Consider the following 27,740-nt stretch of genomic DNA (forward strand, 5'->3'; position numbering starts at 1 on the left):
AAGACAGGGATGGAGAATCTGTGGCACTCCAACTGTTGTTGGACTCCAACATCAAAAATCCTCAGTTCTCATGGCCAATGGCCAAGGATGTTGGGAGATGTAGTCTGACATGTCGAGAGCCACAGATTTCCAATGCCTGATAGAAGTGGTGGGGTGGTGACACTGTGCTAATGATTACAAGACAAATTCAAGTTGATGAATCCAAAATGGACAAACCATGGAGAAAGGTTCCATCAACATGCAAGGGGAAATGGCGGAAGAAGGAATCTTATCACAGTGTAACCATCTTGCTCATTCAGGAAAAGAGCAAATCATGTAGGCATGAAAGGTTAACATACCTGTATTATCTTGAGCAGCCCTCCCCCAGCCTGGTGTCTTCCAGATGTTTTGAACTAAATGGCTGGAGTTGATGGAAACCAAAGTACAAAACATCTGGAGGGCACCAGATTGGGGAAGACTGATGTAGCGTATATACTCTGCAGTTTACCAATGGCAGGAAGGCAGATTTTTCCACAACTTGTCACTGATTTTGAAATCATACCATGGGAATAATTCCAAAGAACTTAATTTGAAAATAATAATAATGGGCTTTTGCAAATTGTCTCTTTGATGCTTTACCAAGGTAGGCTGAGCAGCCAGTTCTTCCAGCCCGTTTTTCTTTGCAGTGCTTCATTTCTGTATAGTGCTTTATGGTGGCAGAGGGCCTATAGGATATTAAAGCCATTCCTGAGCAGAGTTCTTCCAGTTGGCCAGGCAACCATCCACTATCTCACCACCAAGGCAGCAAACTTTGCTCTTATAATAACAACATGCTGGCAGTTTTTCATTCCTGAAATGTCTGTGCAAGGTTGGGTTTTTCCTTTTCTTCTCCCAGTCGTGAGCAGGAGAACTAAAAAGGAGCAGTGGGGGGCATCTATATTCTCTCTAAATTCTGCCCAAATTAATAAAATAAATCTTCTTCTTTTTTAGTGCTAAATGAGTCACAGATGGGCCTGCCTTTTTGCAGGTTGCAGAAATTGCCCATTACAGTTCCTTTAATTTATCAGGGGCAGGGGAGAAAAATAAGATGCCCCCTTACTCCTATGCAGTAATAATCAAAACCAGTCTATCAGGCTGTCTAATTTGCTCTAAATATGTAATGATAGTTGCAGTGAGGAATATGTGACCTATCTGGAAGTCACTAACAGAGAGAATGGTGGATAGCTTTTTATAAAACCAGGTTTAATAAAAAAAAGTGTTATATTAAGTATGGTTGCTGGTGTATTTAAGCATATGGTTTCCATATCAGGAACAAAGATGGCAAACACATGGTTTACCTTTTGACTAACCTTTCTTACAGTCTGTGCTCCTTGCTATGGGCTGTGGGGGTGTGTGTTCTTTTTTCTGATTAAATGTGTGCATGGTTTTAAATAATGGAGAAGACGTCCAAAGGATGTTAAGCCTAAAAACGCTTTATCAAAATCAATATCAGGCTCACAACATCACATCTTCTTCCTTCTTTCCTATTTATGGCTGAAATTTAAGCTATATATCTGGATGGAAGCTTATTACGCTGCTGTTTGTATGATTTACCCCCAAACCAAAAGTGCAGGAAACAGTCCCTGTTTTTAAAGAAAAGGGTATAAAAATCTCTCAGCCATAGCAGCCATATTTGACATTGGTGTTGTAGCAGCGATGCTGACATCTTACTGGTCCACTGTTTGGTCCAAGGGGCTTGATTTAGGCCCCAGGCAATTTTTTTCTGCTCCCCACCCCCCTGCAAGACTCCACTAAGCTGACTAGTAGAGAAGGGGCAATAACCACATATCTCAGCTGATCAGCACATTCACCTGGTAGCTGGAAGTAAGTTGGAAGGGTAAGGGAGATGTGTCACTCAGACGTCTTCCTAACCACTGCTGCAGAATGTCCACAACATTGACTATGTCAAATTTCAACCTACCTTGTCATCTGTGATCAGATTTGCCAAAAATACTTGGGAGCTGCATCTTGGGATTAATTGCTGAAAAACTGGAGTAGAAGTTCTGGGAGGAGGATGAGATTCCTTAAATATGCTGGAGATCCAGAAGAGTCTCAGAGTCATGTTTGGCCTTGTGCTGGCGTCAGTGGCATTGACACACAATGGCACACTGGGCCTGGATGTGCATCAGTAAGGGAATAACAGAGACTACAGAATAAGAAACCAGTTGTCCAGAAGGCACCTGCAAAAATCAACCAGTAGCTTCAAATTCATTATAGACTCCAGAACCAATAGAATTCAAAGCAATGTGTTGGATGGAACAGGCTTGCCCCCTCTCATATGATTGTCACTATGCAAGGGAAGTGAACCTCAAAATAGTGTTCATGTTATTTCTGACTGATTGATTTCACTTATATGCTGAGATATCTATCTATCTATCTATCTATCTATCTATCTATCTATCTATCTATCTATCATCTATCTATCATCTATCTATCTATCTATCTATCTTTCCAATATACCCCCAATAATAGCCAAATTGTAACGATAACAATTAATTCCCAAATTGTACAATTATCAAAATGTCAATCAACTTCCAATTAATACATTTTAGTTAAAGTGGCTCCCCGCATGGTGGTTTGGGTGCATTTCCGATTTTTTATCACTACATTCCATAATCTTAATTAATGTCAGTTACTTTTCAGTTTTAATAATAATCTACATAATTAATGATTTCCATTCGTGATGTTACAATATATGAATGTATAAAGCTTCAAGTGAGAAACTCAAACTATTATCTTTATTCTACCCTGCATGTGAAAACTGTTATGTCTTTGGAGATTCCTTCTGTCCATTTATGGTGTTGTCTCTTTCACTTCCCAGCTGTTGTTTTCTCCCATCGTGGCTTGTGGAGGAACCGAATCTTGAAGTTTCTCAGAGGTCTTATCTCTCCAACCCTTGCTTCAGTGTCTCGGAACAGGTGACCGTCTGCTAGAAACCATTCTGTCTCACTAGTAAAACATACCGGAGATCTTTGCCATTTCCTCCTCTGCTTAGAAAAAGGTGGGCAGTTTTCAAATGCGCTGAAGATTGAATACTCCTTTCCAATTCCCAGAATCTCTGCAGCGTTCTTATCACAGCCTCCAAATTCTTTTCCTTCCAAGTAGAGATTTATGGCTTAATTAAATTTTATCTTAGATTACATTCCGTCAGTAGCACACACAAATCTCAGTCTCTTTTTCCTTGTCTGTTGTTTTTAAACGGAGGTGAGGGGAATTACTCTGTCTTTCCAACATAGTCATACATGAGCTTCCTCTCCCCCTCCTTTCTTTATTTTAGATCACACACAGTTTCCATTTTTGCTAGTTAATATCAATATTACTCCAATGTCCCTTCCTCACTTGTAAATATCTTTTTATCTTATATTCTGGAGAGGGTTGCCGAATCATAAATATATAAAAACAGCTTAGAATAAACAAACTGCGGGCTTCCCTCTCCCCAGCCGACTCTCATGCCAAATAAAACCTTATTTCAATTCAAACCTTTGATCTATGTAGCTGGTATATTGCACAGTATGTTGTTGCATCCCTTGCCCATCACACACAAGTACTTTAAAGCCAATTAAAGATCCAATTAAACGGAGAACTTCTGTTTCTTAATGGCAGTGTAGGAGGGTTTTCGCCAGGTGAAGTGCTTTTGCACTCCACACCTTCCTGCCTCCCATATTCCATGCTGGCGCGAGAGCCAGGTACCGAGACGAACTGCGAGTGAAGCCCATTCCCCCCCATCCCTGGGGGGAATTTGCAAGGATGATTTACCCTCCGCCATGCTTGTTTTTTGTTCACAGACAATCTCCTGATGTCGCAGGGGCTGCCTCCATTAAGGCAGGCAGGACCGGAAGCCTAGAAGCTGCTTTTACACAATGAGCTATGTGGCTTATAGCAAACATTCAAAACATTACAAAAGAGAACATTGGAAATGCAAATATACGGGACATGCCAGTAAATTCAAAACAACAAAAATCAACAATTTAGCAAACACAGAATAAATTCAAAATTATGAAGAAAAAACACCAATCTAGGCTTATGTACATAAATACAAAGCAAAAAATGAAAGTTAACTGACTATAAAGTATCTTGTACTGGTTTTGCTGCGTACCAAGGAGCCTTGTTTAAACACAGTCGAATTAGGGAGGTTTTGTTTTGATAAATCACAGAATTCTTTCACCTTCACCTTACAGTGCTCAGCTCATTTGGTTATTTGTTTGCAAGCTGAACATGGGGAGACAATGAGTGATGACACCCCTAGTGTGAACTTTACAGGAAGAAGGAGAGCTAAATGCTGACACTTGTTACACTCTCCTTGGTAGTTGCTGGGCTGCAGCAGTGAGTTATAAATCTATTGGTCCTGCTGCTTTTTCGTCACTTGCCTGATCCTGTGCCCTTCTTTTCATGTGTTGTAATTACTAACATCTGCTTTCTGATCCTGGGCTGTGTGGAATTTGCAAAGGCACTTTCTATTCAGAACAATGGCAACAGCTGTTTCATTTAGCCTTGGGCCAGCGCTTCCTGTTCAGTCTACAGCTGTCCTCCTGCATCCAATTTATGTGGCAGAGTTTCTCTCTCCCTCTCTCTTTCTTACTATTATTAACACATTCAAAAATTTACATTGACTGCATTCTGCACTTGAGCATGGCAGACAACAAAATAAATAACCTAGACTATACTAGGTGAGTAATGTTTACGGTGGATTACTGGCAGAGGGTTGTAGCAGCCTATACACAAGCCTATACATTTCTCCTCAGAAGTACGGTAAGCCTAATTATGTTCAATGGAGCTTGCTCCAAGGTAAGTGTGCAAGGAAGGATTGCAGACTAAAGAATTTGATTGTTCAAAAATTTGAAGCTGCATATATCTGTCCTTTTAGGAATGCATTTTCAAGCATAAATGATTTAATATGTAATTTAGCAGATTCTGTTCAAATGCTGAAAGCATAATGAACACCAAGGAATTCTGGCAACACACAAAATTAGACAAAATAATCCCTAGAATAACTTCCACTCTTATCACCTGGTTCAGGTGAACAAGCTGTAGGGATCAGCACTCTTTCTCCTCCCACAAGAGGGAGATTAAAATAGGAAGAAGAAAATGCAAACTAACCACAGTTTCCTGTGACACCTGCACTTGGAAACTTTATTATTTTTAAACTGTGGAATAATGAGAGTGAGCCAGGATCAAACTATGGTCTTAGATTCTGGTTTGCTCTCAGTTTTGTGCTGTGCCAAAAAAGTTATTCTGCATTCCCTACACACACACAAATCCTTTTATCAATTTATGAGAGGGGAAAACTGCATGCAAAAATGATCCAATGAGTGATGAAATTCTAATTTGAGGGCTACAAGAGTTTTTGTTGCCAATGAAATTTGTTTTCCACTGGTCTGCATTCGGCAGCCTTCCTGAAAACACTATGACTCCCTAGACTAAGATTTCTTGTAAGCAAAAAGCTTTGCCTACAAGGTGCTATTTATTGTTGTTGTTTTTAAGTTCTGATCTCACAACTGCAGAGAAGGAGGAGAGGAGTGGGAGCACAAGCCTGAAATCCAGTGCAACTTATTTTTACGGAAGGAAACTGTGGTTTGCTCTTCCATCTGAGCTAGACAGGTGATTCCATTCAGTTAACCACCCCGCCACTGACAACCATCCAGCTCCAAAGGTGATGAAGCTGGAACGATCCAGAAGATAAGATACCCTTCCCTAGTCATATTACCTAAATAACACATCTGTTGAAGGTGTGGTGCTTAACAGCTGTAATATCCTGACATTTTAGAGCTTGAGTAAACATGGGAAGCCCTGAACACAACATATTAAACTGAGAGGTTTATTGTTCATCAATCTCCATCCAAGCCTGGTTGCTGTGCCAATTTCAGGCTGTCACACCAATCTGCCTCCCCCACCTTCTGCCCTGGCTGCTGTGCATTGCAAGGTTGCAGATGTGCTACTAGGTCTGTTACTCCATGCAGCCCCACCGGTGCACCCCTATGTTGTTAAGTGAAACAAGATTAGAAATAAAGGCCAACAACTGCTTTTTGCTTCATCCGGCTCCTGTGTCTTTAACAGGGTTGCTAACTTCTACTGGATGCCACTGCCTTTTTTTGCCTGGAACAGCTGGTTCCTTGGGTGACATCAGCAAAGGTTCGGGTTGATTCCCATGCCCCACCGTCACCCCAGCTGAATCCTGCACATTGTATGGTTTTAAAGGGAACCAGAGTGGGTCCAGCTGGTAGTTTTCAGGTCAACTGGCGAACCCTTTCAAAGTTGAAGTAGGAAAAGAGGAATTCAGAAGATAAAAGCACTTACCGTCACACTGTTGCTCCTTAAATCTCCCTCCTGTTTTTCCCTTAAAGGCCTCCCTGTTCCTTCAAAAGTTGCCCATCAGAAATCCAGGTGCTGCACACCTCACAGATATTTTCCCCTCTTCCACCCCATGCCTCTCAAATGATTTTTACTCCAGTGATCTCTTCTTCCTGTATCTTTTCACACTTGACCTACTTGAAGTATAAACTCTTTAAGGCTGAGGCCTGGTTTGTCAGTGCTTTTATATCAATCCATCACTCATTTTCTGTTCCTTACACAGCTACTCTTTTAATTTCCAACCATCCTGCTCTGCTCGAGTCATTCTAACTCCACCCAATATTCCATTCAACGCCCACCCGCTTTAACCACCTCCCACAACAGGTTCATATTGTACTGAGCATGTGTGCAAGGGACACTGTTATGAAATCCCATTGACCAGCAGTGGCCACAAAATCGCCTTTTTCATCAAAAACTACAAGCATGTTAACACTGCTATTAGACAAAAAGCACACACTAGACATTCCACTTCAGCTAACACAACAAAATGTTTCCCAAAAGACACAGTACAAATGGAGAACTCTTTCCCACAAAGCCAACCTATCAAAGTCTATGGAACAAAAATGCACACCACGAGTCAGCATGCCAGAGTCTCCTGCTAAGTATTCAACTCATTCCAAATATTCCATTTCTTATCCTTTCTACTCCTAAATTTTCTACAGCAAAGCTTCCAATCAGTCTGTTGAATCATTTTCTAACCATTTTCTAACACTGTGTAACCTATTCCCCCTGTTCCCGATTTCTCATTGTAATGATGTGATGTGATTCAGCCAATAGTGATTATGATGACTTTGACGGTTAATTCGTCCAGATTAAAAGTCACAGATCATCATGGAATTGAGGATCCGTGTGTGTGTGTGTGTGTGTGTGCGCGCGCGCACAGGGGAGTGAGAGAGTGTCATAAAGTTGTTAAAGGTGTGTTACAGGTTAACTAATCTATATGAAGTGGCTTTGAGAAAGCACTCCAAGAGCACTAGCCTGAAAGTTCAACCTGAGAGTCTGATTGTGAAAACAGAGCCTAGCAATCTGGATACTTAATCTAGTTCAAAAGAGTATGTTTGAGAGAACTGGGTCACATCTACTGTTAGTTCTACTCAGGGTTGAGCCACTGAAATGACTAACTTAGGTACATTCTAAGTTACACAACTAACTTGGGTGCATTCACTTTGATAGGTCTTCTCTGAATATAACTTAGCAGGAGGGGAAACCATAGTTCTAGGATCCTGAATTTCTTTATTATCCCATCAGTGCTTTCAATGATTTTATTGTTGGCTCATTACATTTTAATCTGTGCTGTTTTGCATATCATTTTGGTATTTGTTGCATTAATTTTAATTTCTCAGGAGGATTTGTACTTAAAAGGTAGCATCATAATATTTAGCAGATGAAAATAGTAAATAATCTAATATTTTCTCTTTCCACATTGTGGGTGGTAGCTATGAACTCAGCAGTCCATCATGGATTTCTTGATCTATGGCTCCTGATTTGTGATTTCTAAATATGTGATTTCTATGATCATGAAGATGGAGCAATTCCTGTGTGGTTTGGCCCCAAATTGGGCAAATGATATGAAAGTGAAATACTTTGCGGGGGGGGGGGGGTAAAAAGAAAAAAGAAACTAAAAACTGAATCAAGGGCTGCGTCCAATGCTAATCCCACTTAGAGTGGACCCATCAAAATTAATAAGCATAGGTCCATTACTTTCAATGAGTCTACTCTGAGTAAAGCTTAACTACAATCCCAAGAATTGTTTGGCAGGCATGAAATGACCATTAAGGGCCTCTTTTCCTTCCAGCTGGAAGGCAGAAAGTGACAACTGGAGAGCCGACAAATGGGAGATGTTTGCTTTGGTCCACTTCTGCTGATTGGAGGGAGCAGCTGGGACCTTTTCACATGGCAAGGAATTCTAACAGTTAATGATAGAAATTAGTCCCACTTTTTAAATGTTCTAGTGTTTACTGAGCTTATTCCTACATTAATTCCTGTTGATGATAGATCAGATCTTGCCCTGTTCCCTTAAAAGGTTTGCCTGCTAGTTAAGCCTTCTCTATGGCTTTTCCTTAAGACTCTGATGATTGGCAATGTTTCCATGCCCTTGAGTTTGCACATGAATTATGGAGAGGAAGGAAGGGAGAAGCAAAGCATCCAACCAAGATCCTCTTTCTCCCCGCCGCCCCGCCACATAGTCACATGGCATTTAGTTCCCAGAGTAAAAGCTACAAATAGTAACCCGTGTGGTAGAGTGTACAAGCAGGGTCCACTGTCAGAAACTGTGTAAAGTGGCAGGGAACAATTGGAGAACAATCAGAACATCAATATAGGTAAAAAGCTATGTTTAAAGATATCAACAGTGCAATCCTACCTATGTCTTCTCAGAGGTAAATTCAGCTGTGCTCAATAGGAATTACTCCTAGTTATGAGTATATAGTATTACAGTTTCAATTGATCAGGGAATAAATGGAAAGTATAGGGATGCGGGTGGCGGTGTGGTCTAAATCACAGAGCCTAGGACTTGCCGATCAGAAGGTTGGTGGTTCGAATCCCCGCGACGGGGTAAGCTCCCATTGCTCGATCCCTGCTCCTGCCAACCTAGCAGTTTGAAAGCATGTCAAAGTGCAAGTAGATAAATAGATAAATAGGTAAACGGTGTTTCCGTGCGCTGCTCTGGTTCACCAGAAGCGGCTTAGTCATGCTGGCCACATGACCCGGAAGCTGTATGCCGGCTCCCTCGGCCAATAAAGCGAGATGAGCGCCGCAACCCCAGAGTCATCCGCAACTGGACTTAACGGTCAGGGGTCCCTTTACCTTTTATACTGCCTGCACACTTTCCCTTATATAGACTAGGTTACTGCAATACAATCCCTTGCACTTTCCTCGGAAGCTGCAGTTAGTGCAGAATGCTGCAACACAATTGCTGACCAGAGTGAGGTCCTAGGAGCACGTAACTTCCTTCTCTGCAGGATCTCATGAGAGTTCCATGAAATCTCATGAGATCTTGTTGGAAAGCTGATGCCACCACCACACAATCTGGGTAAGTGAGACTTTGGCGGGGGCACAGGGAGTGGGGGGTGCCACCTTCTCATTTTGCCTCAGATGGAAAATCAGGATGGGCCACCCTTGCAATGTAAAGCACTGTGTATTCTGCAAACTTAATAACAGGCAATAATGATTGTGACAGAAATGATAGTCAGAGAACATGAAAGAAAATAGCAGCCCTGGTGCTTCAGATCTGACATTTGACTATGAAGCCATAAGAAAGAAATATCTATCTGGTTTTATTTGGTGGGGGGAAATGCTACCTCTGATCGAGATTCAGGATATTATGAGAATATTTTTATCACCCTGTAAGAGATGTAAAAGTAAGGAGTTGGAACTGGGATGGATACAAAGCCAGGCAAATAAGGCCCAATTGTTCCACCCCCAGCTAACTGAATAGTACAGATAAATCGTGTCCTCCATCATGGAAAGCACGTGTTGTGGTGAGATCACCTGAACTGCCTCCCTGTTGTGGGGCAGGACCGTTTGGATAGCCACAACACCCCATTGGTTGTCCCTTGGTTGCTGGGGCAGAAATTTGGCCTGTTAGGTTGTCTATTGGCTACCAAGGGGCTATTTAAGCTGCTGCACGTAACTTGGAGCTTTCTCTTTCTTGTGCCGTGCATCGGATCACCCGCCCTCCCACCCTATATTTAGGGCTGTTCTTTGGCCTTGCTATGTCTGTCTAGGGGTTGTCTGTCTTGGAGCAGGGGCCTGGTAGGAATTTTGCCATTTGGCTGATTGGCTGTTGCCATTTGGTTTTTGCCTACTGTGTAGCAAATCGTCACAACTTTGTAAGGTTGGCAGTTAGGCATTGGTTCAATGTTTTGCGGAGGGGAAGTGGTTGGCTGTGCCTGCCCCTCCATTGCTGCTGCTAGGGGATTCTGTTAAAGAACCCAGGCACTCGGCTTGCTTTTGTCCGATCCCCTTTCAGGGGTTAGGGCCACACCAGAGTCCCTGGGAGCATATGGGTGAACTGGAGCCTGCACTCAACTCCATGCTCCCCCAGTATGTTTTCCCTTATTGACCTCTGGTGGAGTCCAGTTGTCAGTCCTGTCCTGCTACGATGCAGGGTCAGGTAGTCAGGAACCAATGCCTAGGCAACCACTCACATGCTGTAATTCAATAAAGTTGTGGCCAAATTAATGCCAAAAATGTTAAACTAAACTTCTGTGTCTATTGTATATTTCTTTTGGGGGTGGTTTTGGGGGTCTTCACCCGCAACTCCCCTTCCCTCCCCAACTGTAGCTTTGGCTGTCATCCTGTTGGGCTTCTGAGAACTTGTCCCTCTGCACTTCTCTTGGATACAATCTGGAATATTTATTACTGTTTCTAATGACCGTAAAAATCATGCTGTCCACTCCAGCCTTTACATCCCCAAAACAATTTCCTTTAGCAGATTCACATCCATTCCTATGTTCTTTGGAGGCATTTCTTTAACGCAAGAATCCCCCCCCTGCCCCCGCGTAGGAAAAGAAAAATGTCATTGTGCTTTCTACGATCAGAAGTGTGTATAATGGGATGGAGGCAAAGGCTTGTTCATTGCAAATAGATGCATCACCAATGAAGGGTCAAAGAAGAATCAATCTTGAGTAAGACACCGAGGATTTTAACTTAGGAGATGAAACAACTGGTTGGGCCTGGACTAAATTAGTTGCATGGGCAGGGCAAGCCTAACCATGTCTACTCAGAAGTAGGGATAGACATATTTGTTCATTACAGTTTCTCTTTTTTCCAGTCTTAAATTCAGCTCTCCACATTTATACACCAGTTCGTGGATCAATTTTCTCCCCCATCCTTATTCAGAAGTGAATTCTATTGAATTCATTGGGAGTTGCTCCCGGGTACGTGGGGTTAGGATTGCAGCCTGAGTTCTCATTGAAATAAATGGGGCTAAACTTAGCCCCTTGACATAATGGTTGATAATGATTTCAATGTGACATAAGTTCAATCCAACTTCGATGTCTACATGGGGGAAAAAGTCTTACTAATCTCAATGAAACTTGCTCCCAAGTAAATGGAAATAGGATTACACACTTCATCTAGATCCCAAACTTGGGTCTCCAGCTGTTTTGGGGCTACAGTTCCTATCATGTAAAGGAGATTAAGTACAAGAAGCAAATCAAGAGGAGGGATAAACTTTTATGAAGATTGTCAAGGCACCTGGAACTTTAGAGCTGTGAAAGCAGAAAATTTATAGCAACACTATCTCCTTACTGCAAACACAGCTATCCTTTGACAAAAAAAGTCACACTGCTCTGAATTTTGCAATGCAGATCTCCAGAAACCGTGTATAGAAATGCATGAACCAGAGGAAAGTGTGTGTGAAAATGCATATGTTAACATGCAAAAATGCATTATTGAAATTGGTTGCAAAAACATGTATATTAAGCAAAAGTGCATACAATAATTAGTATATTAAGAGAAATGCATGTGAAACTGCTGGCTAATTTTCACAAGGACATTCTTTTTTTTTTTAAAGTAAGTTTGAAAACTGATGTAGAAATGTAGACAACTGAACTTTAGTTTGGAAAAAATGAGAAACAGAGAAACTGAAGTTGTCAGGTTTATCCATCACATGTATATGGACTAAAGATGGGAAAGGGAGAAAAGAGGTCACTAAAGTTTGTTCTCTTAAGATATGTGCATAATTGCCTTCAACTCCATCATATATAATGTGTTTCATTTGCTCAATCTCTTTTTTTAATGATATCCCAGGAACCAAATTTATGTTCCAAGCCCTTGGCATATAACCAAACCCTAAACTTTAAAGTCTTCTCCAGTTCCCTCCCCCGAAACAATTATGTAATATTAAGGTATGGAAGGAGTTGTGGCCTCAGTTCACTGTATATGATATCATTAGGATTCCCTAATGGACTATCATGTTGGTGCAGCTGGCTTTGGAAGAACCCTCCTGAGCAATATTTTCCATATTCCCAAATGCTCAGAATCATTTCCCTTCATTCAACCAATTTAAGGCTTTTAATCAGCAAAAGGTCTTATTTTAACTGATTAATCAATAAAGTAACCAATTAAAATAAGTGCTAATATCATGATCCTTAGTAACACATCGATGATCTGTAATTATGACCCACGTTACTCTTAAATGAAAATGAAAATGATTTTTTGTTTTGTTTTAAAAATTATTTTCCTATCTTGCACAGAGATACGGTAGTTTCAGTCTGAAAAAGGCTACGATCCTTGACATAAAAGAAGACCTAGAAGTAAATCCTAATGAAATCAATTGGTTGCACATCTGGTGTAGAGAACCTGTGGCCCTCCAAATGTTATTGAACTACATGAGCCCCAGCCAGCATGACCAATGGTCAGAGATTATGGGAACTGGAGTCCAGCAACATCTAGAGAACCACAAGTTCTCCTTTTCTTGTGTATGCAAATGCCTAATGTACCATTTCTACATACTGATCATATTCAGGAACTCATTTGGCTGCTGTTAAAAATGCCTCTACTTTGGAATATTTAAAGCGATCAATCTCAAGTTTTCCAGAGTCGAAGACAATCTTTCATTATAATCACTCTGTGATCCATAAAAAGGTCAGGGGTTTTGTCATATGCAGAAAAGAACTCTCCTTGCCAAATTATCAAGCCATTAGCGGTGGGCCTTAAATAAATAGTTCTGCCCAGCCAGTGTTTTCCATGAACACTAGGAATTTGTAAAAACTGACTCAGTCCATAGACTTTCCTTTCCGTTTAATGGCTCTGTTGCAATTCCCCTCCCCCCCTCGCCCTACTTCCCTGATTATTAACTCTAGTTTTTCATACCATAGCAAGCAACTCTTCTGCTTATTAGTGTTAGCTGATGAACCTACCAATCCGAACACTTGCTAAGCAGGCCAAGCATGTCACCAACAACATTAAGGCGGATCTGGGTTGATTAGAGAGCAGCAGAGCTCTGTGAACCCAAAAAGATCTCTAGGAGGCAGCCAGAATGCAACAGCTTACATATCAAACCACAGAATGTGCTCCATAGAATAAATATAGAGTCGCATCAGCTGGAACAGTCAAGCTGATGAAATTCCAGAAAGTGGGTTGTTAGTCTCATCTCATAATGCATGTATTCTGCTTCTTTTCAGGAAAAAGCTTCTACCACACCGACCATCAATCTCACCCATAGGTGCCAACTCCCAGGGGCCCTGGGGGCCCAAGGATCCACAAAATTCCCCATGAAGGGGCTGGACACCCACAAAATTTGGTGCCAAGGCCATGCATGGCAACCACGGCCCCGGGCACCCATGGTCCTGGGGCCAAGTTGACACACCTGATCTCACCTAAACCAATCTAACCTGGGAAGCAATTCTGGTATCACAAAGGACAGTTCTTGATAGCATCTTAAGTGTGGAGGTGCATTTGTGTATGTTTAGATTTTTTTAAAATAGCAGTCCAATAATACCAGGAGAGCCAGAGGTTTCTCAACCCAGCACTAGGGAGTAGTGTCAAGCCATACCCATACAATTCAGAGTCCCGCTTGAGGAATCTTCAAGTGATTAACATTGCTCACTGCAAGGTTCATCATCCCCATAAGATAACTCTCTTGGGGGAGCTTTAACAGAATCGAGCCTTCATCTTAACACTTTTTGCAACATAAATTCATTCCTTACCAATGAAACTGTGGTTTCCCCCAAGCTAATTGCATCTTTTCAGTGCCCTGAGTCAGATAAGCCATATCTCATTAGAGAGGGAGAGAGAAAGATTTAGTATGAACTCAAAGCCTTCTTCAGAACATTAAAGAACCAGAATCCCTAATCAGCACAGTATATATTTTGTATAATTGCACCTTGGCAACTCTTTTTTTGCTCATTAAGTTGAAATGTACAAATGATGTATTTTTACAAGGCAAAAAAACTCTCGGTCTATTATTGTTTATACATACAAAGTATGCCTGGGATCTGTGGGATCATCTGGTTTCATAGATACAACAGCTAAAATATTATCGTTGGAGTATCAAGTCTATCAGAAAGCAGGGAACCCAGCTTTCAGCCAATGTAAACTGACCCAGCTCTCTCAAAGTTAATAAGTTCATAATAAGTTTCTTTACGCATCTGGCCAAATCTGTGAAGATAACAATCTGCCAGTTGAAAATCTAGTCTCAGGACATAAAGGAAATGAGGACTTGTGCCTTGTGGCACTATTAAGGATTAATTATTTGTCAAGATTCTTCACGATAAATTGTGAGAAATAATGTCTGCTAGCAGATGGAGGGGGTGAGGTGGGGAGGGAGCCTGCACAAATGACCCCAACTATCCTGGCTTGAGCTGTCTTGCCATGAATTAGGTTGGTTTTCTGTACCACCCTGCCAAATGGTAAGGAAGATTTGGCCATATGCTTGGTCCTGATGTGTGATCAAAAAAGTGGTAGGATAATGGTTCACCTGGATGAACTCAATGCTACCACATATTCTAAGGGCTCCAAATCCCTCACAGTGCACATGTGATACTCTCTCTTAGGATGTTGACAACATTTAAAATTTTCTGTGTCCTTCTTCTGTGATAGAATCTTTGTTTCATTAAGAGGGGTACACGAGAAGAACACATAACCACAGAAAAAATGGCCAAGATTTCAAACACCCAAATCTCTCCTCAGTCATTCTCTGCCAACCATAATTGACTGCCTTGGGGAGGAGTGTCAGGGTTCACACATGACACTAAGCCAGTGAGAGGCAGTGTGGTGTATCGGTCAGAGTGTCAGGCTATGACCTGGAAGACCAGGGTGCCAATCTCCATTCAGCCATGAAGCTCACTGAGTGACCTTGAGCCAGTCACTGACTCAATCTAACCTACCTCACAGGGTTGTTGTGGGGATTAAATGAGGAGAGGGAAAACGATGTACACTGTCTTGAGCTCCTTGGAGAAAAAGGTGGGATATAAATGTCATAAAATAATAATAATATTAATAAAATAGCCATGGCTTAATAAACCATAATTCAGTAGCCTATGATGATGTGCAAACCAGGCCATAGAAGACCTTTTGAGTTCTACATGGATTAAGAGGGAGGAAGCTGATAGCCAGACCCACCCGCTGGGCTGGTTAACAACAACAACAACAACAACAACAACAACAACAGAGGGAGGGGGCACTGGCTGAAGGCAGGACTAAGATGGGTGAAGCAGTGTTCTATTCACCCTAATGGATCAGCAACTGATAATTTGTCCTGTCCATTAATTTCAGCGAGTCTACTCCGGGGATACAACCCACTGATATCAGTGGAACGTCCAGTGAAAGGGAACCATTGGCAGCTGCAGGGCAGACAGAAATTTAGCAGGTGAGGCTTTCCTCCTTCGCTTCATCTGCATTCTGAAAAAAGCTTTACCTGCTAAATTTCTTTCTGAGTTGCAACAATGGCACAGAAGCCTTTGTAGGAAAACACACACACACACATTGAGATCCCTATTCATAGGTTCCAGGGCTGAGCCCGAATGAAAATAATGTGTTATCTGCTGGGCATTAAACCCAGCTAAAGGCCGTTGAAAAGAAAATGTCTGTGCCTGCTACAGTCCTATGCCACCTTGCAGCTTAGAATAAGCTTTGCAAGTGGTTGCCTTTGTACAAAACGAGTTAAAGTTTAGAATTTACAAGCGGAGCAAAGCAAATCTGGTGTTCCGATAATGCCTGGAAAAGTAGCTGTGCTGGGTCTTACCTCTGAGGAAACCTGCAGAAGGTTGGGCTCTGCAGCTTAAGATAAGCTTTGCAGGAAGTTGGTTCTGCCATAGTACGTTTTAGCGGGGCTGATGCTGGAATCCTTGATCTATAATGGCTTGTGTGCAGATTTGGACTGGGAGGCAGGCCCAACATATGGCTTTTGCCACCCCACAATGCCATTCGGTGACAGAGTTTACCCTCCAAACCACCATTTTGTAGCTGGGTCCACCCTGCACTGCCATTTTGTAATTGGCCTGCTGGGAAGACCCCAGGGATCTCTCTCTCACACACTCGCTCTTTCTTTTAAAGTAGATCCCACAAGTCTGAAGTCTGCCTGTCCTCTTACTCTAGAGGAATAAAAGAAATAAGCTTATGGCTCCCTTAGTCTTCTCCCCCATGGTTGTGATCAGCACTATGAAAGCATACTTAGTTTATTTGCCCATATGGCTGTTGCTGTGTAGTTTGGTAATTTCATATGTTTTATCAGCCTATCTATTCATCCTCCTTTTATCCTGTCAGACCCAAGTATGCTTACTCTACTCCAAATGTGTTCCATATTCCAAATTGACTCTTTCTTTCTTTTTTTTGTTTCCTAGTCCCCCACAAGCAATGTGCCGATCCTTCTGTGTTCATATATTGCCATCTAGTGTGAGCAGAAGAAGTTGCAAGCAGATTCATAGCCAGAGAATGATGGGAAGGCAAGGAACGCCGTGTGGAGCACTTCCACCACCAAAGAGAAGCAGAACTGGCTGCACAAGCTGCCTGGGTGGGAGACCACCTGGAAATCATCTGTAAGCTGCTTGAGATACTTTGAGAAAGAATAGGGGTAGAAATGTGAAATAAATAATGGGTCCATTTCCCCCCCCCATCCTCCCAAGGCACCTCGTTTTCACAAATCCCCCTTGATTATATGTATCTCTCTTTTTAGGTGCCAGGCCAGCCTTAATAGAGTTTTCTGATGCTGAGCTCTTCTAAGCACTTCTTTTCCTTGTATTAGGGTCCCTTTTAAATCTTTACTTTCAGAGGTGCTGAGCAGTCAGGCAGTGTATGTCTTGGAGCAGAATCTGACCACCACAAAAAGACTAAAAGAAATGAGCACATTCACAATTGAAATATGTCTCAGAATAGTTCAAGCTGGGCTTTTCTACCCCATTCTACAGATGCCTTTGGCAACTTCCACACTGCACATTTAAATCACTCTTATGCCACCACAAAACTCCTGACTTTCATCTTCTTTTAGATGGCAGGAAGCACTTGTGTTTCTATTGTTACCTTCGTCTCAACAAAACAAAAACCAGCCATTCTGGCTTTTCACTGAAATAGTCAACGGAGTTTACTGCTGGAGTGGCAGGACAACCAACTCACTATATTTTTAATCCGTTGCCTCTGGAAGTGATGCTTGGTTATTGGCTTATACATAAGCTTCATGTCATAAAACTCCAGACATTGCAGAAAAGTCTGCACCATGGATGCAGAACATGTAGAGTTTTAGACAGTAGCAGCACAACCCTCTGCACGTCGACTCAGAAGTAAGTCTTGCTGAGTTTGATCCAACTGATTCACAGGTAAGCATATATATAGGACTATTGCTTTAATTGGACAAGATATGCTCACCAGAGAAATTGTGGCCTTTGTCTTGGTAGCATTACTGGAGATATAGGTTTCTTCATTTGGTGCTGGCCTTAAAGCAGGGGTGGTAGGGAACCTTTTCCAGTCATATTCTGGTCTGGGCAAACTTCCGGGGGCCACATGCTGGTGGGAGGCAGGACAAAGCAAGGAATGCAATACGTAGCTTTGTAGAGTAGGCTACTTCCTACACACACTCTCATCCCTCTCCATCCAGGCAAGTCAGAGGCATTATCCATGGAAACAACACAGGCAAAAACACTCAAGGAGGATATAAAGTAGGGCTGGTGAGGGGTGTGGCTTAAGAGAGGGGTGTGGTTTAGGAGGGGGTGTGGCCTGGGGAGAGCCCTGAAGGACCTCATGTGGCCTCTGGGCCAAAGGTTCCCAACCCCTGTTTTAAAGCCTATCAGCATAATCCCTGGAAAGTGGGAGCGATTAGCACAAGCGCCGTGATCAATAAGTAGTATATTTGTGCAGATGCTTGCAAAGTGGAACATGGCGCGTATCACCCATTTCCTCCTTTTTAAGGCCACTACTGGAAGTGGATGAAGCTATGAACAGTTAGGGTGGAAATGGCCACATATTAAAGAGGCCAAACTGGCTCATGATACTCTACTGTACTTTGTTGATGCCAGGACAGAGCAGACCTCAGGTGTCATAAGCCACCAGATGCTTTCTCTTAATGATATACCACTCCTATTTAATACAGTCCCCGGAGACACTTCTAACAGCATGAGGAGTATTATGCATTAGGCCAAACACAAGGCTGCTACTCTCAGGAACCTTCCAATTCAAATTAGGCAGATAATCTAATGAGACCTTACACAACATCATCATAAAAGAGTGTGAGAGACAGAAGGGGGAATACAACACAAAATGAGAAATGGGCTCTTGGGGAAACATGAATTACAGGGAACAGAGGCTGCGTAATTAGGCGCCTTGCATTCTTGGGTGAGAGAAAGAGCAGGATTCTACTCAGAGCCACAGCACACCCTGTGAAATGCATAAGGAAAGGAGGTGAGGGAGGGAGGCTCAGGTCTAGGAAAGCCTGGCTCTGCACAGGGCTGTTGTAGGACCAGGGTGGTGTAGGGCTTAGAGTGTGAGACTGGTTCAAGTACCCATTTGGCCATGAAGCTTCTTGGGTGATCTTGAGCCAACCACCAGCGTTCAGCCTAACCTTCCTCACCAGGCTGAAGAAAAAACTAGAGAAAGGGCCAAGATGGAAACCCTATTCACATTGGGTGAAGGGAGCACCAGATAATTTAACCATAGAAGGGATTCCACTGCCAGCTGAGTTTGGACAATTTCAGTTTGTCTCAGTTTCTAATCTATCCAGTCTTAAGTTCAGTTTGCCATATTTCTGCATCAATTTGCAATTAAAAAAAAATTGTGATGAAAATTCACGAGAACCTTAGTGTGCAGTTTTCCTAAAATAAACATTTTTGCATGCAACTTTACCTAAAAAATACATATTTTTGCAAGCAGCACCCCTAATATAATCCATTTTTGTATGATGATTTAACAAATATTGGTAGGTGCATTTTAGTACAGTTTTTGGTTGGCGATCTGCATCGCAGAATTTCAAAGAAGTGTGTTTTCCAAAGGACTGCTGCATTTTGGTTCAAGCATTGTTTGGGGAAGTATGAATCCGGTAGGTTTGCATTAAAATGCAAAGCAAAGCAAATTACACCTCCATGTAGATGTATGTCATTTTCACTAATACATGCATTTCAATGCACACTTTCCCCTAATATCTCCCCTTTTGTGCATTGATTTGGCTGGAGAAGTGCAAATTTCAAAGGACAGCTGTACTTTGGTTTACGTATTGTGTAAGGAAGTTGGGAATTAGAATCACATGAAAATGGAAACCAGACTAAGTGTCTCTTCCCCCTGCTTATTTGGACCTGTAGAACATTTACAGCAAGAGTTGATTCAGTCTTGTGTGGTATTCCTGATCCATGCACCCAACATATAGAAGTTACCATGTCAAAGCAAATTTAAAGTTCGGATTGAAATTCGGTAGCATGGAGGCCTGTTGGCTACAGGATGGTTATATGAGTAACGCTAATTGAAATTATTAGGATGTCTGGGATCTGCCCTAAAAGGCATCTCCTCTATTATATAAAAAAGAGGTTTTTGTGTTTTTTAATGTGGTTCTCTGGCAAATTATTGCTTGGGAAAATCTCATGGCTCTTCCCCTCCAACCCTTCCAGCATGAATGCCTACACTTAGCCCACTCAGCAAGTCTTTAGGAAAATAGCTAAGAGGATTTTCCTCTTCAGATTAAACCATCTCCAATGATCTCACCCTCGGCGAATCAGCAGGCGGTTGGGATAGGAAAGAGTTTACTATGGTTTTAATTTAGGGCAAGATGGATGCGTTTCCTTCAACATCATTGGGCAAATTAACAAAGAAAGACATGAACACACATCGCTGAAGCTAAACTGATTTGGTGTGAGCAAAAGCTGTTCCCTAGAACTCTAACCTTTCTCCCTCTTGCCTCTTTCTACTGGAGATGTGCTTGTATTTCTCTGTTGGCGTTTAGTCAATCCACAGGGGGAGGGGGATATGCAATTGTAGAAGGAGGAAACTGATTATTTAAAAAAGCTTGTTTGAAAATCTTATGGGTCAAATCCAGCACAACCTTAGACATGTTTAGGCACACTCCTATACATGTCTGCTCAGCGGTAAGTTCCATTGAATTTAATGGAGCTGTTCCCCGGAAGTGGATATAACACACAGAATCATTAATCACCCTTAGCTGCTAATGTAGCCAAACACCTATTAGGCTTGCTTCTATTTTCCCTCCTTCCTCCCTTGAATTTTATTTTCCTTCTCGGCTACTATATCTGGCTTTGAACTTTTCTTTTTGCCTTCCTCCCCCGTTCTGTATTCAACTGCAAATAGCATGGAGGATTTTTGTTTAACCTAAAGCCTGCCGCTTTGGCCTCTCTCTCTGTGGGTCCCACTTGCCTTCTGGTTTTGCTCTGTGCCTTTTCCCTTTCTGATCCAAATTCAATATGCTGTTTTGTCTTCAGTTTTCTGCTCCATTGAAATGTGGATTTTTCCTCCTCCTTCTGCAGTAGCTGCTAACACAAAAAGCTCATAAGCAAAGAGGGAAATCCCCAGAATTTAAATGCCACTCTTTATTCCCACCACAAGAACCCCCCAAATTCCTTCTCTTTAATATTATAGTTCCAGATTTTATCAGCGAGACTGGTTTGCATTAACTTTTACAGTGCAGAGACATTAAGTAAAATTTAGAGCGGCCTCTTCTGAGCTGGCGGATTTTGCTTATTTTCATATTTTTGCTCGTTAAGTAGCAGACCACATTTCCATCCAGTCTATGGTCAAACTACTCTCCAGTAGGGCAGCAAGACTGCATGGGTTTAATTTGCAGAAGACAAAAAAAAAGTTAATCAGCAGGGGACCAAAGGAGTGAAAGAAAAAGAGAATGTTACAGATGGCCTGTTGTGCATCTAGTAAGAAGCTCGCTTTCATTGCTTAACCTGTCAGTTTTTCCATCTTTCAGTATGGAAAGGTCTGCTATCCTGCAAATGCATGAAGAGATGAACCAGTTTTTAAAAGGTAGATGTAAAAAAAAAAGAATTCTTAATTGATTAACCAATAGAATTCTCAGAATAAAAACTGACAATTGAGAAGACAAAGTAACGAAACAATGTGCCTATCACACAGACTGCTATTTCAAAGCTAGATATAGCAGCACAACTGAGGCCAATTACTGCGCAGAGTACCTTTGGCCACCAAATAGCAGCTCCAGAGAGGCAGGTTTGGGCAGCAGAACAGCATGGCGGCTAATGCCATTGTCATCGATTGGGCCCCTTGCAGCTGCTTTTTGTTATGTAAGAAGCATGGAAGAGGTCTAAGTGGTTTTGTGGGCGGCTCTTCAGGTGTGGTGGAAAAAAACTTTCTTCCCTGTTTAGGGAAGCTTTTAATGTTTAACAGGTTATTGTATTTTAATATTCTGTTGGAAGCTGCCCAGAGTGGCTGGGGAAACCCAGCCAGATGGATGGGGTATAAATAAATTATTATTATTATTATTATTATTATTATTATTATTATTGTTGTTGTTGTTGTTGTTGTTGTTGTTGTTATTATTATTATTAAAAAGCTATCACCATATCATTAGTGATGGGGTTCATCCTATCTTATGGACTAGAAAATCCATTCGCTAGGGTGCCTTAATGGAGAAGGTTCTGCCCTGTGCACCTACTAACTGGAGGTACTTCCAGATGTAGACAATTTCACAGCACTCTAGTATTCTTGTGAGGCTTTAAGATGGAAGTGGAATAGCAACTTTCCTTCTAGAAGTCTAGCCTTCTGCAGCCAGTCGGGGAGTACCTTTTCCCCAAGCCCCAAATATTAGGTTTTATTGGGATCCATGGGGGGGGTTTAAATACCCCTTCTCTCTTTACTTTGCTCCTGACTGCAGGTGGGGGTGGGGGGTTGGGGGAACCAGTTCTAATGGCAATCAGTGAACAGGTAGGGAGGAAGGCAAGGAGCTGATGACAGGCAGAGCCGCACAACATTGGCTGTAAGTAAGAAGACAGGCAGGTTTGGGCTGGCTGAGAACATTGACACACCCCCCCCCTTTCCCTCTAGATAGAGAACTACAGACTTTCATATTATGACCACTAAAAAGAAGACAAAACAAAAGAGTACAATTGTAGATAATGTTTCCAAAAGAGAAAACAATCCTTCTTTCTGTGTTCTTCTCTAATACATACAATAGGTTAAATATGCCATGTTCTAAGTTGTTTATAACTACCGTATTTTTCGCTCCATAGGACGCACCGGACCATAGGACGCACCTTGTTTTAGAAGGGGAGAACAAGAAAAAAAAATCTCCCCCTCTCTGCTCAGCGCCCCTTCAGCAAAGCGGCAGGAGAAACGGAGCCCCTTCCATTTCTCCTCCCACTTGGCTGAAGGGGAGCTGTGCAGCTCTCCCTCTCTGCTGAAGCCAGGAGAGTCTTGCTCTCCCGGCTTCAGCAAAAGGAACCTGAAGCCTGCGGAGCGCAGCGGGAACTCGCGCTGCACTCCACCGGCTTCAGGCGGCTATCCCTGAAGCCTGGAGAGCGAGAGGGGTCAGTGCGCACCGCCCCCTCTCGCTCTCTAGGCTTCAGCGAAAGCAACGCGAAGCCAAGGAGCATGGAGGGAGCGCTCCCTCTGCGCTTCGGAGGCTTCGCGTTGCTTTCGCTGAAGCCAAGGAGCCTGCATTCACTCCATAGGACGCACACATTTCCCCTTAATTTTGGGAGGAGAAAAAAGTGCGTCCTATAGAGCAAAAAATACGGTATATATCACTGGAGGCCAAAGATTGAAGTCTCCATGTGCTGTGATACTCTATTTAATGGATTGTGTCTGGTTCACACACAGTGGTCACCAAGCTAAGAGGGTGCTGCAACAATAACAAACAAGGTGGAAGGTAAGAGGTGGGGAGGTGCTGAATTTTGGCATCGCACAGAGCGTCGCTTAAATTTTAAAGTCCAAAGTCCGCCACTGAGATCAGGAAGGTGTTCTGATTGATGCCTACCAGTTAAAGCAACAGCAACAACAGAATGACCTTTCCTACCTGAACTAGGCTGCTGAAACGTACAGTAGAAGGTTAATCAGGGGTGGACTTTTTTTGTGAAAGGACAAGCTCTCTGCATGATTTCAGATCTTCAGTCTTCCTGATCGGTTGGCCTATTTCCTGAAACAAATGGCAAAATAGTCCTTAGCCACCAGGAAAACATCTTTAGGAAGAGAATTACCTTTTTTTTTTTTTTTTTGTAGAGAGAAAGGGATATAGTTCTTGCCAGAAGCCTCGCCTCATTCTTTTTTTAAAACAAAAATTGATTTTTATTAAGTTTTCCATTTTAACAATCCAATCAAATCATATTAAATATTCCAAATTATACATATGCATATCAAATAGTCCAAATATTCTGCCAAATTATAATTTTTTTAATGGGACGTTCTGATCTTCTCATATCTCTACTGCTTTTCATAGTCATTTCCAATGGTTCCTCTAATTCTTCCAGTTGTTGACCTTCCTTCTTTCACTCCCACAAGCGAGTTGAAACAAGCAATGATGTGTTTCTGTGTGGATTTTACGCCTCGTTCTTTTTTAAGGGCAGTTTCGAACCACTCAGGGAATGGAACAAAACACTAAGTTTGAGAATTTGGAAATAATTGTAAGGAGCTCAGGCAAGCTCAGCTGCAAAGTGAATATGGACTTGTCTGAGATGCTTTGTAAATGTTCAGGAAGCAAAAGTACTGTATTTTTCACTCTATAAGATGCACCAGACCACAAGACGCACCTAGTTTTTGGAGGAGGAAAACAAGAAAAAAAACAACTAAATCTCAGAAGCCAGAACAACAAGAGGGATTGCTACGCAGCGAAAGCAGCGATCCCTCTTGCTGTTCTGGCTTCTGGGATAGCTGCACAGCCTGCATTCACTCCATAAGACGCACACACATTTCCCCTTACTTTTTAGGAGGGGAAAAGTGAGTCTTATAGAGCAAAAAATACGGTATCTATTAATGGTAGATGTTTTCACAGAATCATAGAGTTGGATGGGGCCCAAGGGTCATCTAGTCCAACCGCCTGCAATGCAGGAATCTCATCTAAAGCATCCACAATGGACAGCCATCCAACCTCTGCTTAAAAACCTCAAAGGAAGAAGAGTCCACAACCTCCCAAGGGATACTGTTCCATCACCGAACAGCTCCTTACTTTCAGAAACTTCTTCCTGGTGTTTAGTCAGAAACTCCTTTCTTGTAACTTGAAGCCATTGGCTCAGTCCCTACCCTCCAGAGCCGGAGAAAACAAGCTTGCTCCATTGTCCATGTGACAACCCTTGAGATATCTGACGATGGCCATCATATCTCCACTCAGTCTCCTCTTTACTGGAGAGTAAGATCAGCGTACACAGTTGGGCCTGATGAGCATTTACTGTTCCCAACCCAAATGCTGCAGAAAGCCATCTAATTCAGATTTTAATTTTATCCTGACTTGTTTTTAAGAGGTGATTTAATTATTGTTTGATTTTATATCAATGTTTATATTTGATGTTAGCTGCCCTGAGCCCGGTCTCGGTCGGGGAGGGAGGGATACAAATAAAAGTTGGTTTTATTTTTTATATTATATTATATTATATTATATTATATTATATTATATTATATTATATTATATTATATTATATTATATTATATTATATTATATTATTTATACCCCGCCCATCTGGCTGGGTCTCCCCAGTTACCCTGGGCAGCTTCCAACAAAGTATTAAACTACAGTAGTCTGTTAAACATTAAAAGCTTCCCTAAACAGGGCTGCCTTCAGATGTTGCCTAAAAGTCTGGTAGTTGTTCTTCTCTTTGACATCTGGTGGGAGGGCGTTCCACAGGGCGGGTGCCACTACCAAGAAGGCCCTCTGCCTGGTTCCCTGTAACTTGGCTTCTCACAGTGAGGGAACTGCCAGAAGGTCCTCCGTGCTGGACCTCAGTGTCTGGGCAGAACGATGGGGGTGGAGATGCTCCTTCAGGTATACTGGACCAAGGCCGTTTAGGGCTTTAAAGATCAGCACCAACACTTTGAATTGTGCTCGGAAACGTATTGGAATAATAATGGAAACATTATTATTATTATTATTATTATTATTATTATTATTATTATTAGAGTTCCAGTATGAAGCAATCCTGTTCTCCCTCTCCCTCTTTGCAGTTGTTAATAAATAAATAAGTAATCAATTCCAAATCATGATCTGTGACAAAAAAAAAAAAAATCTCGAGAGGACCACTTTTGGCTGAGCTGGGTTTTTTTGTTTTTGTTTTGTGTTGTTTTTTTTTTTAAAAAAAACCTGCTATGTATTTATAACAAGTCCATCCCACCTTTCTTCCAGGGACTTCAAGGCAGCATATATGATTCTCCCCTCATTTTACTATGACAACAACCCTGTAGGGTAGGGACTGGGGTAGGGCTAAGGTGAAAGAAAGTGACTAGCCCAAAGTCACCCAGGGAGCTTCAATGTTTTTTCAATTAATCCTAAAGTTTTTGTTCCAGAAAAAAACTCTTTTTTTGCTTGCAAATCGGCTTCATTACATTTTCTTTTCTTTCCTTTTCTTTTTTGCCTTATGCTTTTTTTCCTTTTTATTTATGCACTTTACAGAATTTGATACATACAACTTAACAGAAAGACAAAACCAAAATATATGAAAAAGCTCCTCATTTGGTAGGAGGCAAGGCTAATAACCATAACGTGGTTCATATCTCTTATCTCTTAAATATAAAAAGAAACTGAAAAAAGAAAAGAACAGGATTTTATAAACTTAAGCACATCCAGATATAATTTCGTCCATCTGGGGAACGAAGAATTCAACAAGTATGTATGTGTAATTTGCTTTTATAAGCTAACATCTCTCAGGAGTAAAAAAAAAAGTCAACTGATCCAAGACTGGCATAAGACAAAAATACCCTGGCTGTGCACACAACAGAGAAACTACTCGCAACCGTAAACAAGCATAGTAGGATACTGTTAACTACCCATGTGGGTGCATTTTTCATAAAAAGTTTAGCAGTGGCTGCATAGAAATTTTTAGAACACACCCCTGCCATGATGGAATTGAGAAACGAATGTGTGTTTGTTCCCTGGGATAAGAGCAAGTCAAAGAAAACTGTTAATCTGCAAAAAAAAAAATAATAATTTTTAACTACCTCCAATATTAAAAGAAGGCTTGGGGCACGTATGTAGTATAAAAACCGTCATTTGTAGCCCAGCGTTTGCTCTGTTCCAATGTCCAGAGGTGAGTGCCATTGCTTATGCAGCCAATGCACTGCTATCAACATGCAAGAGGGGGTATCAGGCTTGGGGAACCACAAGATGTGCAGACATACAAAACTAGTCAGGAGGGAAAGCCTTAAAGTTCTAGGGTGGGGAGAACTTTCAAAATAGTCCAGTAAGGACCAAGTGTGTTCAGTGATGGTGAAATGCTGACTCTTGGGAAAGGAGCGGAGCCTGGAAAACCAGGAAATGGAATACTGAGCAGCAGCATTCCCCACTGCAGCACTTTGTTGTGGGATGTAACAATTACAGGGGTGTCATTTGATTTTAACATGATGCTAGGTTTCAAAAATTGGGTGCGGGTTGCGCTGTGGGTTAAACCACAGAGCCTAGGGCTTGCTGATCAGAAGGTCGGTGGTTCGAATCCCCGCGACAGGGTGAGCTCCCGTTGCTCTGTCCCTGCTCCTGCCCACCTAAGCAGTTCAAAAGCACGTCAAAGTGCAAGTAGATAAATAGGTGCCGCTCCGGCAGGAAGGTAAACGGCATTTCCGTGTGCTGCTCTCGTTCGTCAGAAGCGGCTTAGTCATGCTGGCCACATGACCCGGAAGCTGTACGCCGGCTCCCTTGGCCAATAAAGCGAGATGAGCGCCACAACCCCAGAGTCGGTCACGACTGGACCTAATGGTCAGGGGTCCCTTTACCTTTAGGTTTCAAAAAGCCTCGGGAGCCTTTGGCCTAGCAATTTTCTACTCTCAGTCCTGCCTTGAAGGCTGCTCTCAATGAAAGGACTCCTGAGTTTTAGGGATAGTTTGGTAAGAAGCGGCCCTTCGGTGGATGTAAAAGTCCCCTTGTGCACAGCCCTGTGGGTCACGGCCAAAAATGCCTGTAAAACTAAAAAGCTGCCATGGGCAAAGCTTACCTAAGTTTTACGTATGCTTGCAGTTTGAAGATTGCCGTACACTTAAATTGACAGGGTCCAACCTTGTTTATTTTATAAGGTGCGTTGTAATTGGGGCGTGGGCTTGTTCGAAGATGCTTTCCAGCGGCAGGACGACATGGACGTGAAGTTCGCGCGCCGAATCGGTGCCAGGACTTGTTTTTGCTGGATTCCAATTCGCCTGCGTGAGCGAGCACACATGATGGCAATTACGGCTTTGGCACATTTGAAGTCAGCTGCTTGCTGATCTAGAACTTAGATAGGGGCCGGGATCTTTTGGTCCAAGTTGAGAGAGAACATCTTGAATCTGTTTCTGGGCATATGAAAAATTAA

General features: G+C 42.2%; 1 long non-coding RNA gene across 2 annotated transcripts in view; it reads left to right on the forward strand.

Moving 5' to 3' along the window:
* Positions 1-21,633, forward strand: part of LOC310707704 — a 56,144-nt gene extending 34,511 nt beyond the window's left edge. Inside the window, exons 2-5 of one of the 2 annotated variants that reach the window (XR_014526673.1) lie at positions 2,840-2,936; positions 16,656-16,850; positions 17,300-17,624; positions 18,096-21,633. This is a non-coding gene — a long non-coding RNA (uncharacterized lncRNA). Of the gene's footprint in view, positions 1-2,839; positions 2,937-16,655; positions 16,924-17,299; positions 17,625-18,095 lie in introns of those variants that run through there. The other variant, XR_014526674.1, reaches the window with a different exon arrangement.
* Positions 21,634-27,740: the final 6,107 nt, after the last annotated feature.

The sequence above is a fragment of the Podarcis liolepis genome (genome assembly GCF_965112155.1).
Source record: "Podarcis liolepis genome assembly, chromosome: 5".
NCBI lineage: Eukaryota > Metazoa > Chordata > Lepidosauria > Squamata > Lacertidae > Podarcis > Podarcis liolepis.